Genomic DNA, 16,056 nt, shown 5'->3' on the forward strand with positions numbered 1-16,056 from the left:
TATATATATATATATATATATATATATATATATATTATTTTATATTATAAGAAAAAATTAAGTTAAAGTAAAGACAATTTATTTATTTATCTATTTACAGATATATCTTACCTTGTATAGTATGTTTTTTAATAGCCTTATATATTTTTCTATTCTTCTGTGTTTTAATTTATGTTTGAATCTGTTTATCTATCTATCTATCTATCTATCTATCTATCTATCTATCTATCTATCTATCTATCTATCTATCTATCCATCCATCCATCCATCCATCCATCCATCCATCCATCCATCCATCCATCCATCCATCCATCCATCCATCCATCCATTGTAAAAATACAGTGTTTTTTTTTCCCAAAACTGGAAGGGATTAGTTAAATAATTACAGGTAAAACTAATGATTGTAGGCTGTGGACAAACCCAATTTTTTCTATTTTTACTGACAGAAAATGGTCCTCCACCAATCTGCTGCCTCAGTTTAAGCACTCAACTGCACAAGGTCAGCGTGAACAATGTTGTTGACTACACGTGGCAGATTAAAGGAGTGTGTCCAGTCACTGCAGTCATGTAAGTATTCATATACACAAGATCCTACAGATCAATGCTTTTCTGCTCCAATCTGATCCAAACATCCTTAGCCCTAGCCCACCCAGAGCTCTAGCCCATAGAATGTAGTTTCAAGAATGATTCTGTGCTGGTTTAGTTCTGACCCGCCGACCTACGTATATTTACCACATATATTTATATTAGAAATACATATTCTCTGTCTTGACTTAGTTATATGAGCTTAACCCTTGTGTGGTGTTCGGGTCTGTGGGACCCGTTTTAATTTTTCATCAAATGCTACTAAAAAAATATTTTGTCTAACTCAAACTCATTGGCATTGGCTCATTTTTTGTGAAAAACATATATCAAAACACATTTTCAATAAACACACACTGTACACCCCCCGCCACACACACATTTATATTGCATACAGTACGTTTGGCCAAGCGCTAATAAACATTGCTTCATTTGTAAATTTGAAACTAAACACATTTTCTACTCATATCTTGAGTTTAATTCATTTTCTTTTACATTTTATTAAAAAAACTAATAAAAAAAGAGTAGCACTTTTTAAAAGAAATGTAACATAAGAAAGGTAAAGGGCAAATATTAACCATGTAAGCTGTGTTTATATTGTTTGCAATTTAGGTGGAGCAAGCATGTGTAAAGCATTTTAATGTAAAATTGCTTAATTTTGCTGAATTAAATACAAGTAACAAAGTAAACGAGTAACAAAAATATGAACAGCACACAAGGGTTAATGCACATTAACAGCCCAAAAATACAACTACAAACCACAAAATCAGTGCTTAATTTTCCTACAAGTACAGCCGGCCAACGAATATCACTCATTTGTATGCATACAGGACGCCAGGTCAACCAAAACATTAAGTACACACAAAAACTCACCAGTCAGACGACCTATTATTGTGAATTAGTTTCACATTGAAGGAAAGCCTTTAAAAAGGCTTTTTAATATGATGTGACACAATATTTGTCTCATTTACCGTCGCAATTCCATTGTAGTTTGCTAACTATTAAACTATTAAACTAATCCAGCATACAGCTCTGGGAAAAAATAAAAGAGCACTTAAAAATGATGAGTTTCTTTGATGTTATCAATTAAAAACCTCTGGCATGTAATTAAAAGGAATATGGATGATCCCAAGCCATCAAACCAAGCTGAACTGCATGAATTTTTGCACCAGGAGTGTTAAAACATGAAGTTATCCAAAAGCAGTGTGTAAGACTGGTGGAGGAGAACATAATGCCAAGATGCATAACAAACTGTGATTAAAAACCAGAGTTATTGCACCAAATATTGATTTCTGAACCCTTAAAACTGGATATGAAGAGTTATCCAAAAACAGTGTGTAAGACTGGTGAAGGAGAACATGATGCCAAAATGCATAAAAAACTGTGATTAAAAAAATCAGGGTTATTCCACCAAATATTGATTTCTAAACTCATAAAACTTTATGAATATGAACTTGTTTTCTTTGCATTATCTTCAAACATTTACCTAAAAAAATAGCAAAATCAGATAAACATATTTTTTTCCCAGAGCTGTATATTAAAGCCCAGTCGTGCAATAAAACTATAAACAAATAATTAAAGAAATATACTGTATTTTTACAGAGTAACGACTTGGAGGGGAAAGCAGCTCTGTGCTGATCCTGATGCAGACTGGACTAAACGAGTCATGAGCAAAATAAATAAGAGAAGATCTGCTGCACTGATACCCAACCCACCAGCAGAGGGGAACAGAGAGGAGGCACCAGCACCCACAGCACCTTCAGCACCCACAGCACCACCCACTGATACACCACTCAACAGCCGGCATCCAGAGTCACCCGGTCCAGCAGCAGCTCCCACAGATCAGCTTAAAACATCCAGCAAATCAGTGAAACCAGTAAAAACTGCCCAGAATTCTCGGAGAAAAGGGAAAGTAGGGAAGAAGAGGAAGATAATAAGGAAAGTCGTGAAGAAAAAAGCTAAAAAGACCAGCCAATAAGAGATAAAAGAGGCTGTCACAGTCAAAGATTTGGACACACTTTGCATTATAAAACACACTTTTCTTTTCTTTTTTTTCATTTTATATATTTTAACATTTCTTTATTTTCTTTTTTATAAAAAAAGTTAAATTTTGAAATAAATAATGAAAGAAATAAAAATGATATCTCTTTAAGGTTTGGTTTAATTTGAATTCAACAAGTGCTAATCTAATTATATTACAGTTTGGTGCATAAATTAAAAAAAAAAAAAACTTTGACAATTAGTGTAAAATTGCATATTAAGCTCATTTTCAAGCGTTTCTGACAATCAATTCTTGAAAAAAAAACAAAAAAAAAAACAGTGTTGACGCTCTAAAAATACACTGTCAATCTCATTGATACCAACAATGTAGAAAGTTTAGTAGTTAATTGAGTAATTAAGTTTAAAATATTTTGAATAATAAGCTCAAACTAAACTCACACAACAATTATTAATACAGGAACATTTGTATATATGTTTTTTTATAAATAAAATGATGAAATTAATAAACAAACAATATATGAAACAATGATCAGTGTTTTATTCACTTTCACAGAAATAATAACAGGAAACTCACAATCCAAATGAAACAAAGTCATATTTTCAATCAATCAATCAATCAATCAATCAATCAATCAATCAATCAATCAATCAATCAATCAATCATTCAATCAATCAACCTTAATTTTGATTTGTACATTGATGGCAACCCTCATTTTCAATGTAGCCAAGCCTTTACAAATAACATTAAATACGATATAAAATAGTAGAACTAGAATAAAAAATAAGAATAATAATGATAAAACTTGATTTAATTGATAAGAAATTAAGATGAAAAGAAAATAAGATTAATACAATAAAAACAGTTAAAATTAAGCTAAAACTAACTTTTACATAATGCAATAAAATAAAAATAATGAATGAACTAAAAAAAATAATAATAATAATAATAATAATAATAATAATAATTAAAAACAGTAGTACAAAACTATTAAAAAACAAAAAATAAAATGAGGAAAAAATAAAAAGGAAATTAAGAACTAAGAGAAGATATAAAATAAATTATAAATAAAAGTATTTATATGATTCTATGGTGGCAAATCTGTAAATGAAAAATGTACAAAATTGTAATCAAGCAAATGCAATAAATTTACTCTTAAAATCAATTTCTGATGTTTGATTGGACTGCTTTCCTGTTGGTTGTGTTTATGGAACCTTCAGCTGTCGGAGTTCAGGTGCTCTGTCTCCTGAAAATACAACATCTAAAGACAAGCAAGATTGATAATGATGAAATACACTATAAATACACTCGCAGCTGTATGACAACAGTGATATCTTAGTTTAATTTGTGACTTACACTTTGGAACCACACTCTCGCGCTGGAACATAGGGCTTCCTAATTCTCTGGCACGCAAAGGGTTTCCCACACAGACCTGTTTTAAAATGACATAGCTGTCCCTCCACCACACCGTCCTCACCTGGAGACATAAAGTGAACATTTCACAGCACAAACAATGAATGTTTCTTTCAACCAAAAGAAGAAAAGCACAAGTTCAAAAGTAAATGTTCAAATATAGAACTAAAAAAAATAAATAAATACAAAATCTGACTTACAGTGTAAAGACAAGACCAGCAGCAGCACAACAACAGCTACAGACAGAGATTTCATCTTTGCTTCAGTCGTCTTCTTTTCTTTCTCCTGATCTGGCTGGTGGGTCGATGTGTTGTTAAGAATAAAACCTGCTGGACTTTATTTATAACACGATGTTTAGGTCCCTCCCACCTCCTGATTTAGCCAATATTGTATTTTCCCATATTAAGTAACTAAGTTATTACTTAAACACTTCCTTGTGAAGTCCAAAGTTGAGGTTTAATCACAGTGTGGAGAAGGGAGCATATATGGCAGGGGTGTCCAAACTAAAAGCGGAGAGGGTGCGCATTTCTAGCGCAGAATAACGGGGCAAAGACTCTAAAAGCGGAGAGAGTGTTCAGTTGTAGCACAGAAAAACGGGCCAAAGAGTGTAAAAGCGGAGAGAGTGCGCATTTCTAGCGCAGAAAAACGGGGCAAAGACTCTAAAAGCGGAGAGAGTGTTCAGTTGTAGCACAGAAAAACGTGCCAAAGAGTCTAAAAGCGGAGAGAGTGCGCATTTCTAGCGCAGAAAATCGGGGCAAAAGAGTCTAAAAGCGGAGGGGGTGCGCATTTCTAGCGCAGAAAATCGGGGCAAAAGAGTCTAAAAGCGGAGAGAGTGCGCATTTCTAGCGCAGAAAATCGGGGCAAAGAGTCTAAAAGCGGAGAGAATGTGCATTTCTAGCGCAGAAAAAGGGGCCAAAGAGTCTAAAACTGGAAAGGGTGCACAGTTGTAGCGCAGAAAAACAGGCCAAAGAGTCTAAAAGCGGAGAGAGTGCGCATTTCTAGCGCAGAAAAACGGGGCAAAAGAGTCTAAAAGCGGAGAGAGTGCGCATTTCTAGCGCTGAAAAACGGGCCAAGAAGTCTAAAAGCAGAGAGGGTGCGCATTTCTAGCGCAGAAAAACGGGGCAAAGAGTCTAAAAGCAGAGAGGGTGCGCATTTCTAGCGCAGAAAAACGGGCCAAAGAGTCTAAAAGCGGAGAGGGTGCGCATTTCTAGCACAGAAAAACGGGCCAAAGAGTCTAAAAGCGGAGAGAGTGCGCATTTAACTATTTTAACTATTTTAACCATTTTAACTATTAATTTTAAAGTTTGAGATGAACACAGTGATGTAAAAGCATGACATGTTGTATGAATACTGTTTGTATTAATTCTAAAATGACTGTTTTACTAAGTAAATAAACTCTTACTGCACAAATAGGAAGCTTTTGAACTTAAAAGTGGTCAAAGATGTCTAACTTTTTTGGTTTTTGTAAAAAATCTTTACAAATAAAAAGGAAACATTGTTAAAACAAACAATCAGCAGAGTTTTATTTGCTTTTACATATCAGAAAACATATTAGGCAACATAGAGTGCAAATGAATCAAAATCATTATTTTACATTATTGTATTTACAGCAAAACCTTGAACTTGCCATGGTGACAAATCTTTCACATTGTGTAAACAAGCAAATAGAGTACATTTTTAATACACATTTTATGATTTACTGAGCATTATTATTTATCTTCTGCACCTGGAGTGTTCAAAAACCCATCCCTCATTCTTGATTCCATAGGCGTTCCTATTGGTTGGGGTTATGGAACACTCAGCTGTGGATGTTCACGGTGCTTCTTCTTTTGAAAAGACAACACCTAAAGACAAGATACAGCAGATAGTGAGGAAATAAACTATAAAAAACACTCACAGCTTCGTATAACAAGGATATCTTAGCGTAACTTACACTTCGAAACCACATGATCGTGTTAGAACGTGGAATCTTTTAAGTCTTCGGCATGAAAAGGCATCCAAACAATGACCTCTTCCAAAATTACATAATTGTCCCTCCACCACACTGTCCTCACCTGGGGACACAAAGTATACATGATCACATATTTAGAAATGAGCATCAGTCTCCATAATTTCACATTTCCAGCTCAAACAATGGATATTTCTTACAACCAAAAATACTTCATAATAAATAAAATCATTCCCAAGTAAACATTTAATCATAGAACTGAAGAAAAACCAAAACAATCCTGACTTACAGTGTAAAGACAAGACCAGCAGCAGCACAACAACAGCTACAGATAGAGATTTCATCTTTGCTTCAGTCGTCTTCTTTTCTTTCTCCTGATCCAGCTGGTGGTTCGATGTGTTGCTCAGGATCAAATCTGCTGCATTTTATTTCTAACAAGATGTTTAGGTCCCTCCCACCTCTCAACACACCTGACCAATAGAGATTTAGCATTTACTATGTGTTTTTTTTTTCATATTAAAAAGCTGTTACTTCCTTATTACTATATTACCAAAGTACAAAAGAGTCTAAAGTTGAAGTTTGATCACGCTGTGGAGGAGGGAGGAGGGAGGTGACCATGTGGAATTGTTTGGGTTATAATATGAAAGGAACAACTTGGGGAAAAATTGGGCATTTTAGGAATTAGTAAATTTAAGGGATTTTCAATTTTTTTTTTGAGATTAACCCCTTAACAGGCCAGCATTTTTGTTAATTATATTGCATGCCAAAATCTTAAGGAATTCTATTCTATTCAAGCATCACGTTATTTTTTTATGTTTGTTATGAAACTTTACTAAAAAGTAAAAATATTATGCAAAAAAAAAAAAAACTAAAAAATCATTTTAAAATCCATGTTTTTATCAGTACAAATTAAACAGTTAATGTCCTCCAAACATTTAGTTTCATTATGGTTGTCTCATTTTTTATGTCTATTTTTAAATATAAGAATTTTGGGTTGATTCCTGTTGCTAATCTAGAATTATTAAAGTTATTTTACTGCAGATAAAAAACACTTATCTCCATTTTTGTCTATTTTTAGTTTACTACATGATTTGAACAGACAAACTCTCCCTTACACTGTGCCAAAATTAATTGAGGAATGGACCAATAGAAACTCTTCAAAATGACCTGAAATAAAGTCTTTTACATTGACTTCAATTGAAAGTTTTTTCTCTCTCCTTTAAAGTTGATGTTTTGGAGATACATGTTTTTCATTGGGTCAATGATATGACTATGGGTCAAGGCATTTTAAGGAGTTAAATAAACACTGATCATTTCAAGCAAGTTTCAGCAGTGGAAGCCAGTCGAAGATAAAACTAGAAACAATTAAATAAGTTTAAATATGTTTAAAATAATCAAAGGTTTGTATGGGGTTTAGTTAATTCTGCCCTTTAAATGTTTATTTAAATGCTTAGAGCGTTCAATCAAACTAGTAAGTAGTGCATATTTCAGTCTGGTAAATACATGTTTATTGTAATGATCATCTATTAAATGCAGCCTCAGCTAAAACTAAATCTAACCATAACAGTCATTAAAGATTTTTATATTTCATTTTTTTTTTTTACTAAGCTTCTGGTAAATCAATAAAACTCAAGTGATTTTTGATCCTGCTATCTTGATCGTCTACACATGTTGGACTACATTGTTTTAGACTACACTTAATTATGGGACTTCACGTGCCGTCTGTTGGAGTACTGAACTTGTTTACATCTATTAAGTCACCCAAGAGAGATAAATGAGTTTATAGACCTGAGTATTTCCTGAAGTCTTTTATCTCCAAAGTGAACTTTAGTTACTCAAAGCAAATCACAATACAGGGATCTGACATCTGTTTTTCACAATAAGTCAGAATATTGTGATGAATAGAATAGAGTAGAGTAGAAATGCTTTAAATGACCCATAATGCAATATTTACACTATATATCCTTCCTCCACAGCATGATTATACTTTTAAACTTCTACTTTAGACTCAGTAATATAGTAATAAAGGAAGTAAAAGCTGCTTAATATGATAAAATACAGTAATTGCTACATTTCTATTGTTCAGGTGTATTGAGAGGTGGGAGGGACTTAACATCCTTTAAGAAATAAAATCCAGCAGGTTTTATCCTGAACAACACATCAACTCATCAGCCAGGGGCGCGTTTCCCGTCCAACGACGGAGCCTAGCATTGAACTAACGTGGTACGATGCATCGTTAAACTAACTAACTAACATCTGAAGTACGACCGTTTCCCGAAACCATCATACTTTGTTGGTATCACAGAAGTCTGAACTATGTTGGTTTGAACCACCGTGGTCTTAACTAAGGTGTTTCCAGATGTGTTCGGCCAGACTTTCCCAGCAGAAAACGTACAAAACTCACAATCTTTAAAATATGATGCCAAAAATATGTTACTAATGTATCATTTAGTCTGTTTATATTGTAATTATCACCAGAACATGAACGGACAAAAATAAGTTACTATTAATAAAATAACAATGAACTGCAAGTCAAATTTATACAATAATTGCTATATATTAATTATTAATTGTAACACACGTACAATACGTCTTACACAAGTCAAAATTAACCTTAATACACATGTGTAATTACATAACCTGTACCTCTGTAGTTAATCTGTAACAATGTGTACTTCATCAGTAGTTACACTGTAGTTACATGGATTGTTACCATGTAACTACATAGTACTTAGGGCCACTTATTATAAAGTGGGACCTAACTGATATTCCATTTTTTGAGATGCACCTGTAAATTCCACTCCCCAGGAATGCAATAGTCCAATCATCTACAGTGTCTACATAGCAGACCATAGCATTAATAGGACAAAAATTTGAGCAGTTTCTTTTTTTTATTATTATTTAAACAAGAAATGTTATCTAACAGATGAATGAGGACTTGTAAAACATGTATGTTGTGAGCTTCAAAGTTAGATTACTATATTTTACAAATCATCTCTTGGCTAGATCACTATAATAAAAGAATGGAAAAATGCCGGGGCATTACATAAGCCAAAAGGCATTACAGTACACTCATAGTACCCAATATTAATAATAAAAAATAAAGTATTCCATTTATATCCATGTCTCATTCTAACCAGGTTTTACACAGCTCTGAAGTCAGGTTTACTGTACACTTAGTGGCACCATGTAGTTGCTAAAATACAACAGGGACTGATGGTTATGTTTAATGCTATATGAATGAAGTATAAAAAAATGTAACATTCAGCTTTTGATGTTCAGGTGCTGTGTCTACTGAAAAAGACAACACCAAAGCTTTAAATTAACCAAAGCATGTTTTGATTTCATGATAACTATTCATAATACTAGACTCCATGAGGAGCTTGTAAGAGCTTCAAAGATGGGTGTATAATATTGGTGTAAAAGCATGAAGTGTTGTATGGATGCTATTTGGATTTATTCTGAAAATATTGTTTTACTGATAAAAGAAAACCTCTTACTGCATAAGATAAGGAGCTTTTGAACTCTGGTGGTCAAAGATGCCTAAAACTTTTTGTTTTTAAGAAAGGCTTCATAGTTACATGTGAAAAATCTTTACAAATAAAAAGGAAACATTGTTTAAACAAACAATCAGTAGTGTTTTATTTGCTTTTACATATCAAAAAACATATTAGGCAACACAGATTGCAAACGAATCAAAATCATATTTTACATTATTGTATTTACAGCAAAACCTTGAACTTGCCATGGTTACAAATCTTTCAAATTGTGTAAACAAGCAAATAGAGTACATTTTTAATACACATTTTATGATTTACTGAGCATTATTATCTTCGGCACCTGTAGTGTTCAAAAACCCATCCCTCATTCTTGATTCCATAGGCGTTCCTATTGGTTGGGCTTATGGAACACTCAGCTGTGGATGTTCACGGTGCTTCTTCTTTTGAAAAGACAACACCTAAAGACAAGATACAGCAGATAGTGATGAAATAAACTATAAAAAACACTCACAGCTTCGTATAACAAGGATATCTTAGCGTAACTTACACTTCGAAACCACATGATCGTGTTAGAACGTGGAATCTTTTAAGTCTTCGGCATGAAAAGGCATCCAAACAATGACCTCTTCCAAAATTACATAATTGTCCCTCCACCACACTGTCCTCACCTGGGGACATAAAGTATACATGATCACATATTTAGAAATGAGCATCAGTCTCCATAATTTCACATTTCCAGCTCAAACAATAGATATTTCTTACAACCAAAAATACTTCATAATAAATAAAATCATTCCCAAGTAAACATTTAATCATAGAACTGAAGAAAAACCAAAACAATCATGACTTACAGTGTAAAGACAAGACCAGCAGCAGCACAACAACAGCTACAGATAGAGATTTCATCTTTGCTTCAGTCGTCTTCTTTTCTTTCTCCTGATCCGGCTGGTGGGTCGATGTGTTGCTCAGGATCAAATCTGCTGCATGTTATTTCTAACAAGATGTTTAGGTCCCTCCCACTTCTCAACACACCTGACCAATAGAGATTTAGCATTTACTATGTGTTTTTTTTTTTCATATTAAAAAGCTGTTACTTCCTTATTACTATATTACCAAAGTACCAAAGAGTCTAAAGTTGAAGTTTGATCACGCTGTGGAGGAGGGAGGAGGGAGGTGACCATGTGGAATTGTTTGGGTTATAATATGAAAGGAACAACTTGGGGAAAAATTGGGCATTTTAGGAATTAGTAAATTTAAGTGGTTTTCTCTTTTTTTTTTCTTAGATTAACCCCTTAACATGCCAGCATTTTTGTTAATTATATTGCATGCCAAAATCTTAAGGAATTCTATTCTATTCAAGCATCACTTATTTTTTTATGTTTGTTATGAAATTTTACTAAAAAGTATAAATATAATGCATTAAAAATGTTTTTTTTTACTATTTTAAAATCCATGTTTTTATCAGTACAAATTAAACAGTTCATGTCCTCCAAACCATTCGTTTCATTATGGTTGTCTCATTTTTTTGTCTATTTTTAGGTTGATTCCTGTTGATAATCTAGAATTATAAAAGTTATTTTACTGCAGATAAAAAAAAAAACACTTATCTCCATTTTTGTCGATTTTTGGTTTACTACATAATTTGAAATGTAGTTGCTAAAATACAACAGAGACTGATGGTAATGGTTAAGTATAGATTTGAGTCCTCTGATTAAGCCCTCAATAGTTGACACATGGTTTAAGACCACTGTTCTTATTTTTCATGTAAAAGGTGGCAAGTGCAAGATTTTAAACCTTGTGTGGTGTTCGGGTCTGTGGGACACGTTTTCATTTTTCATCAAATGATACTCAAAAAATATTTTTTTTCTAACTCAAACTCATTGGCATTGGCTCATTTTTTGTGAAAAACATATATCAAAACACATTTTCGATTAAAACACACTGTACACCCCCCCCCCCCTCCCTTCACACATTTATATTACATACAGTATGTTTGGCCTTATATTACATACAGTAATTCTGCCCTTGAAATGTTTATTTAAATGCTTAGAGCGTTCAAATAAACTAGAAAGTAGTGCATATTTCAGTCTGGTAAATACATCTTTATTGTAATGATCATCTATTAAATGCAGCCTCAGCTAAAACTAAATCTAATCACAACAGTCATTAAAGATTTTTGTATTTAATTTTTTTCTTACTAAGCTTCTGGTAAATCAATAAAACTCAAGTGATTTTTGATCCTGCTATCTTGATCGTCTACACATGTTGGACTACATTGTTTTAGACTACACTTAATTATGGGAATTCATGTGCCGTCTGTTGGAGTACTGAACTTGTTTACATCTATGAAGTCACACGAGGAAGTGCGAAACCCAAGAGAGATAAACGAATTTATAGACCTGAGTATTTCCTGAAGTCTTTTATCTCAAAAGTGAACTTTAGTTACTCAAAGCAAATCACAATACAGGGATCTGACATCTGTTCTTCACAATAAATCAGACTGTTACGATGAATGAACCAATAGAAATGCTCCAAATGACACAAAATGCGATATTTACACTATATTGTTAGATTATGTTAACACTTTCTATGAATGTACTCAAAACTCAAAACATGTTATAATGCATTTGTACGGCATTATAAACATGGCACCAGGTGTGGCATAAAGTTATCCAAAAGCAGTGTGTAAGAATGGTGGAGGAGATCATGCCAAGATGCATTAAAACTGTGATTAAAAAACACCAGGGAAATAATTGAGAAACACAAGAAATGAGCGCCACCTAGGGGTGTAAAAGTCTTTATTGCTGCAAACACATGTAAAGTTTCTATTTTAGATACTGTTTTAGGTCTTTGCATGAAAGTGATAGCAAAGCCTTAAAACATTGAGCCTGTGACTCATGATTATGTTATGTGTCATGCATACCGAAGTGTTATCTTGTGGGGAAGTGCCATATTGTGAACAAAAGCGTCATCTACAATGCCAGTCCAGATTTGGACACAATCCCATTTCACCCCTTGGCCCTACCACTTACCCCTACCCCTTCGTTTCAAGTGTAACCCTTTCCCTAGGAACAGCGTCTCATATCCCCCTAAAATTGGGACAACCCTTCATGCACACAATACATCATCAGGAGCGCTAAAGTTCAGTTAACTAGCTGCTGCTGCTAGTTAACTAGTTAATTTTAGGGCGCATTTTATTGTATGTCTTCAGAAAGAGGGGGAGATGGTGCAGAAATTGATTATTATAGGTCATTCCTCAATTCCTCTGTGATATAAGGCTGAAATTAGCTTCGACTTGCTTTTATTTTATTTTATTTTATTTTATTTTCGAGTTCTGCCTTAAATGCTGCAGCTCCTGCTGTCTGTTACACCATTTAAGGTGGAACGGGAAAGTTTGCTAGTTAGACAAACTTAATGTTATAAAGAATTTAACCAATAAAACACTGAAACTACACATTAAACTATGGTGATATATTGCTAATTTAACAAGGACAATTCTTACATTTGTGGGTTTCTTTGGTCGCTTGTTCCGCCATCTTACCAGTGATTCTCATACCCCTCTGTTTGAAATGTGCCTCCAAAAATCTTCTTATGAAGGGCTAACAAGCCCTATCTCTTCCCCTACCCTACCCCTCTAGCCTAACAAGAATCAGGTCACCTCTACCCCTTTGACATGCACACGTAAACCATAGAGGTAGGGGTAAGTAGTAGGGTCAAGGGGTGAAATGGGATTGGTCCTTGGTCTTCATTGCAGGTGTTTTAACCGCCCAAAAAACACTTAAATGAGGTCCTGCCAAAACTGGAAAGGTATCCCTTTTCTAAATAATTATCTGTTGTGCTGTTTCAAAAAGGACAATGATCATCTTCACATTGTTGCTGTCTCTAGAGCGTGCCTTGAAAATAATGCTATGCAGATGCTATGCAATGACCAGCTACATCACCCAAATTAAACGCATTTATCCAGGATTAAAAATGTGTAGGATGTTACTGGACACCTATTTGGTTGTCTATATAGACGCTCTGACACCCCTTTCTTTTTTGGTTCAAATTTAAAACATCTTATTTAACAAGAAGCTGATATTCATCCATTGTCAAGTCATGTTCTGAATTTTAATTTTAACTATTTTATTTAAGCCCATTTAATAAGAGCCCCTGAACTTAACTCTTTACCAATTGGCAGAAGTTAGACTTATAAAGTATCTTAGAAATACCAGTGTTTTTCTGTGGTCTGACAAATCTGTAAGAATTTCAGAAATTCTTATTAACACACTTAAATTGACACACTTATGTTGAACCATTATGTTATCTGTTAAAGTTATTTTTGTTTATTCATTTTTAAATTAAATAATTAATTAAATTATTTTTTTGTGTTTTTGTGTTTTTCTTTTTTTGTGTTTTTGAGTTTTATGTGGGAAATATGTTTATAGTTGAAAAAAAGACATTGCATTAAACAATCATCCATGTTTTATTTGTACACAAGTAATACAGAGTTCAGACAAATCAAAATCATAATTTTACATGATCTTTGTTACAGCAAAGCATTCAAACTGCCATTGTTGCAAATACAGAAAAGAAAACATATACAAATATACAAAATATAGAAAAGAACAATAATAATTACAATAACTGTTTTATTACATACTAGGTACAATCATCATCTTCTGCATCTGCACTATCCAAAAAAAAAAAAACCTTCCTCATTTTTGATTGAAGTCGATCTTTCATTTCTTTTCACTTCTTGCCCTCCTGTAGGACTTCCCACTGTTGTTCAGGTCATTTGTTGATCATTTGCTAAAGACAACATCTACAGACAGAAACAAATGATTGATAGTGATTGAATAAACTAAAAACACATTTTTATAGTTTAGTTTTATGAAAGCAGAGATATTAAAGTGTGACTTACATCTTGAAACCGCACACTAGTGTTCCAGCTGGGCGTCCTCCAAGGTTTCTGCAGTTACGGTAGGATGTACAGAAGCCTTGACCAAAGTGGCATCTCTTCCCCTCCACCACACTTTCCTCACCTGGGGGCATAAAGTGAAGATGTTAATGTATTTATAAATTATCACATTTTTCAGATTTACTGAAATTTCGGACTCTATTACACTTTTATTAATAAAGCTTGAGCTTGACACCATTTTCCTTGCTATTAACCGACCATTCATGAAGCTCTATCTTGATTTTTTTGGTCTTATTTGCACAATCAACAACAGACTGTGAGTTGTTGGAGTTAACAGAACAAAGTCATTCCCTACAATTCTCTTCTGCCTGTGGTGTTCCACAGGGTTCTGTACTAAGACCACTTTTGTTTAGTATTATTTGCTTTCAGTGTTGAAACTGATGATGATTGTTTTTTTTGTTTTTTTTTTTTTACCAAATTGAAAATCTCTGGAATATAATCAAGAGGATGGATGAAGATGGATGATCACAAGCCATCAAATCAATCTGAACTGCTTGAATTAAAATTTGCACCAGGAGTAAAGCAGCATAAAGTTGTCCAAAAGCAGTGTGTAAGACTGGTGGAGGAGAACATGATGCCAAGATGCATGAAAACTGTGATTAAAAAACAGGGTTATTCCACCAAATATTTCTCATTTTCTGCAAACAAATGATCTAAATGACGATATTTTTATTTGGAATTTGGGAGAAATGTTGTCTGTAGTTTATAGAATAAAACAACAATGTTCATTTTAGTCAAACATAAACCTATGAATAGCAAAATCAGAGAAACTGATTCAGAAACTGAGGTGGTCTCCATAGCCATCTTTTGGGAAGCTTGATTGATATATCAATCAAAAACTTTGAGAACCAATGCTTGTGCATGGCTCCCGTAAGATCTTAATGCATAATGTTACTTTGAGGCAACACATTTAAAAATACCTGAAAACACAATAGTCAGAATCGGCTTTAAAATATGAATTTAAACATCCTTTTTCCTTTTTTTTTTACATATAAACACATTATGGGAAAGTGTAATCATCGAAAACATATGATTTTTGACACCATGCCATAGAGGGTTAAACTGTATGCAAAAATCATCCTCAAAATCTGTGGATTAGAGATGGATTTCCAAATTAAACACACATTATTTATTTTGACCCAAAGTACAAAAACATGAATTCACAATTAAACTCTCAGAAAAAAAAACAAACAAAAGAAAACAACAGAAAGTCTGACTTACAGTGTAAAGACAAGACCAGCAGCAGCACAACAACAGCTACAGATAGAGATTTCATCTTTGCTTCAGTTGTCTTCTTTTATTTTCTCTTGAACCGGCTGGTGAGTCGATTTGTTTTTTGAGATCAAACCTGCTGCATTTTATTTGTAAAATGATGTTCAGGCCCCTCCCACCTCTTAGCAAGCCTGACCAATAGAGATCAAGCAATTATTGCAAAGCAAAGCACATTTTCCCTTATTTCCTTTATTATACTACAATAAATCCAAAGATGAAGTTGGGTAACTCTGTGAAAGAGGGTGACCATGTGAATATAGAGCTCTGGAAAAAAAAGTTTCTCTGATTTTGCTGTTTATAGGTAAATGTTTGAGTAAAATGAACATTATTATTTTATTCTATAAACTACGAACAACATTTTTCCCAAATTCTAAATAAAAAT

General features: G+C 33.6%; 2 long non-coding RNA genes across 4 annotated transcripts; both read right to left on the reverse strand.

Moving 5' to 3' along the window:
- Positions 1-5,519: 5,519 nt before the first annotated feature.
- On the reverse strand, positions 5,520-10,399 carry LOC103030729 (uncharacterized). Of its 3 annotated transcripts, none has more exons than XR_453904.3 (3): positions 10,294-10,399; positions 5,928-6,048; positions 5,520-5,838 (listed from the first exon to the last, which is right to left on the reverse strand). It is a non-coding gene; the product is annotated as an uncharacterized LOC103030729 (long non-coding RNA). The 3 variants fall into 3 exon arrangements; XR_007440163.1 differs by lacking the exon at positions 5,928-6,048 and adding an exon at positions 9,990-10,110; XR_007440162.1 differs by lacking the exon at positions 10,294-10,399 and adding an exon at positions 6,232-6,337.
- A 3,492-nt stretch (positions 10,400-13,891) lies between these two features.
- LOC125803798 (uncharacterized) lies at positions 13,892-14,460 on the reverse strand. The gene is made up of 2 exons (XR_007440164.1): positions 14,346-14,460; positions 13,892-14,246 (listed from the first exon to the last, which is right to left on the reverse strand). It is a non-coding gene; the product is annotated as an uncharacterized LOC125803798 (long non-coding RNA).
- Positions 14,461-16,056: the final 1,596 nt, after the last annotated feature.

This window comes from Astyanax mexicanus, chromosome 8 (assembly GCF_023375975.1).
Source record: "Astyanax mexicanus isolate ESR-SI-001 chromosome 8, AstMex3_surface, whole genome shotgun sequence".
NCBI classification, from domain to species: Eukaryota; Metazoa; Chordata; class Actinopteri; order Characiformes; family Acestrorhamphidae; genus Astyanax; species Astyanax mexicanus.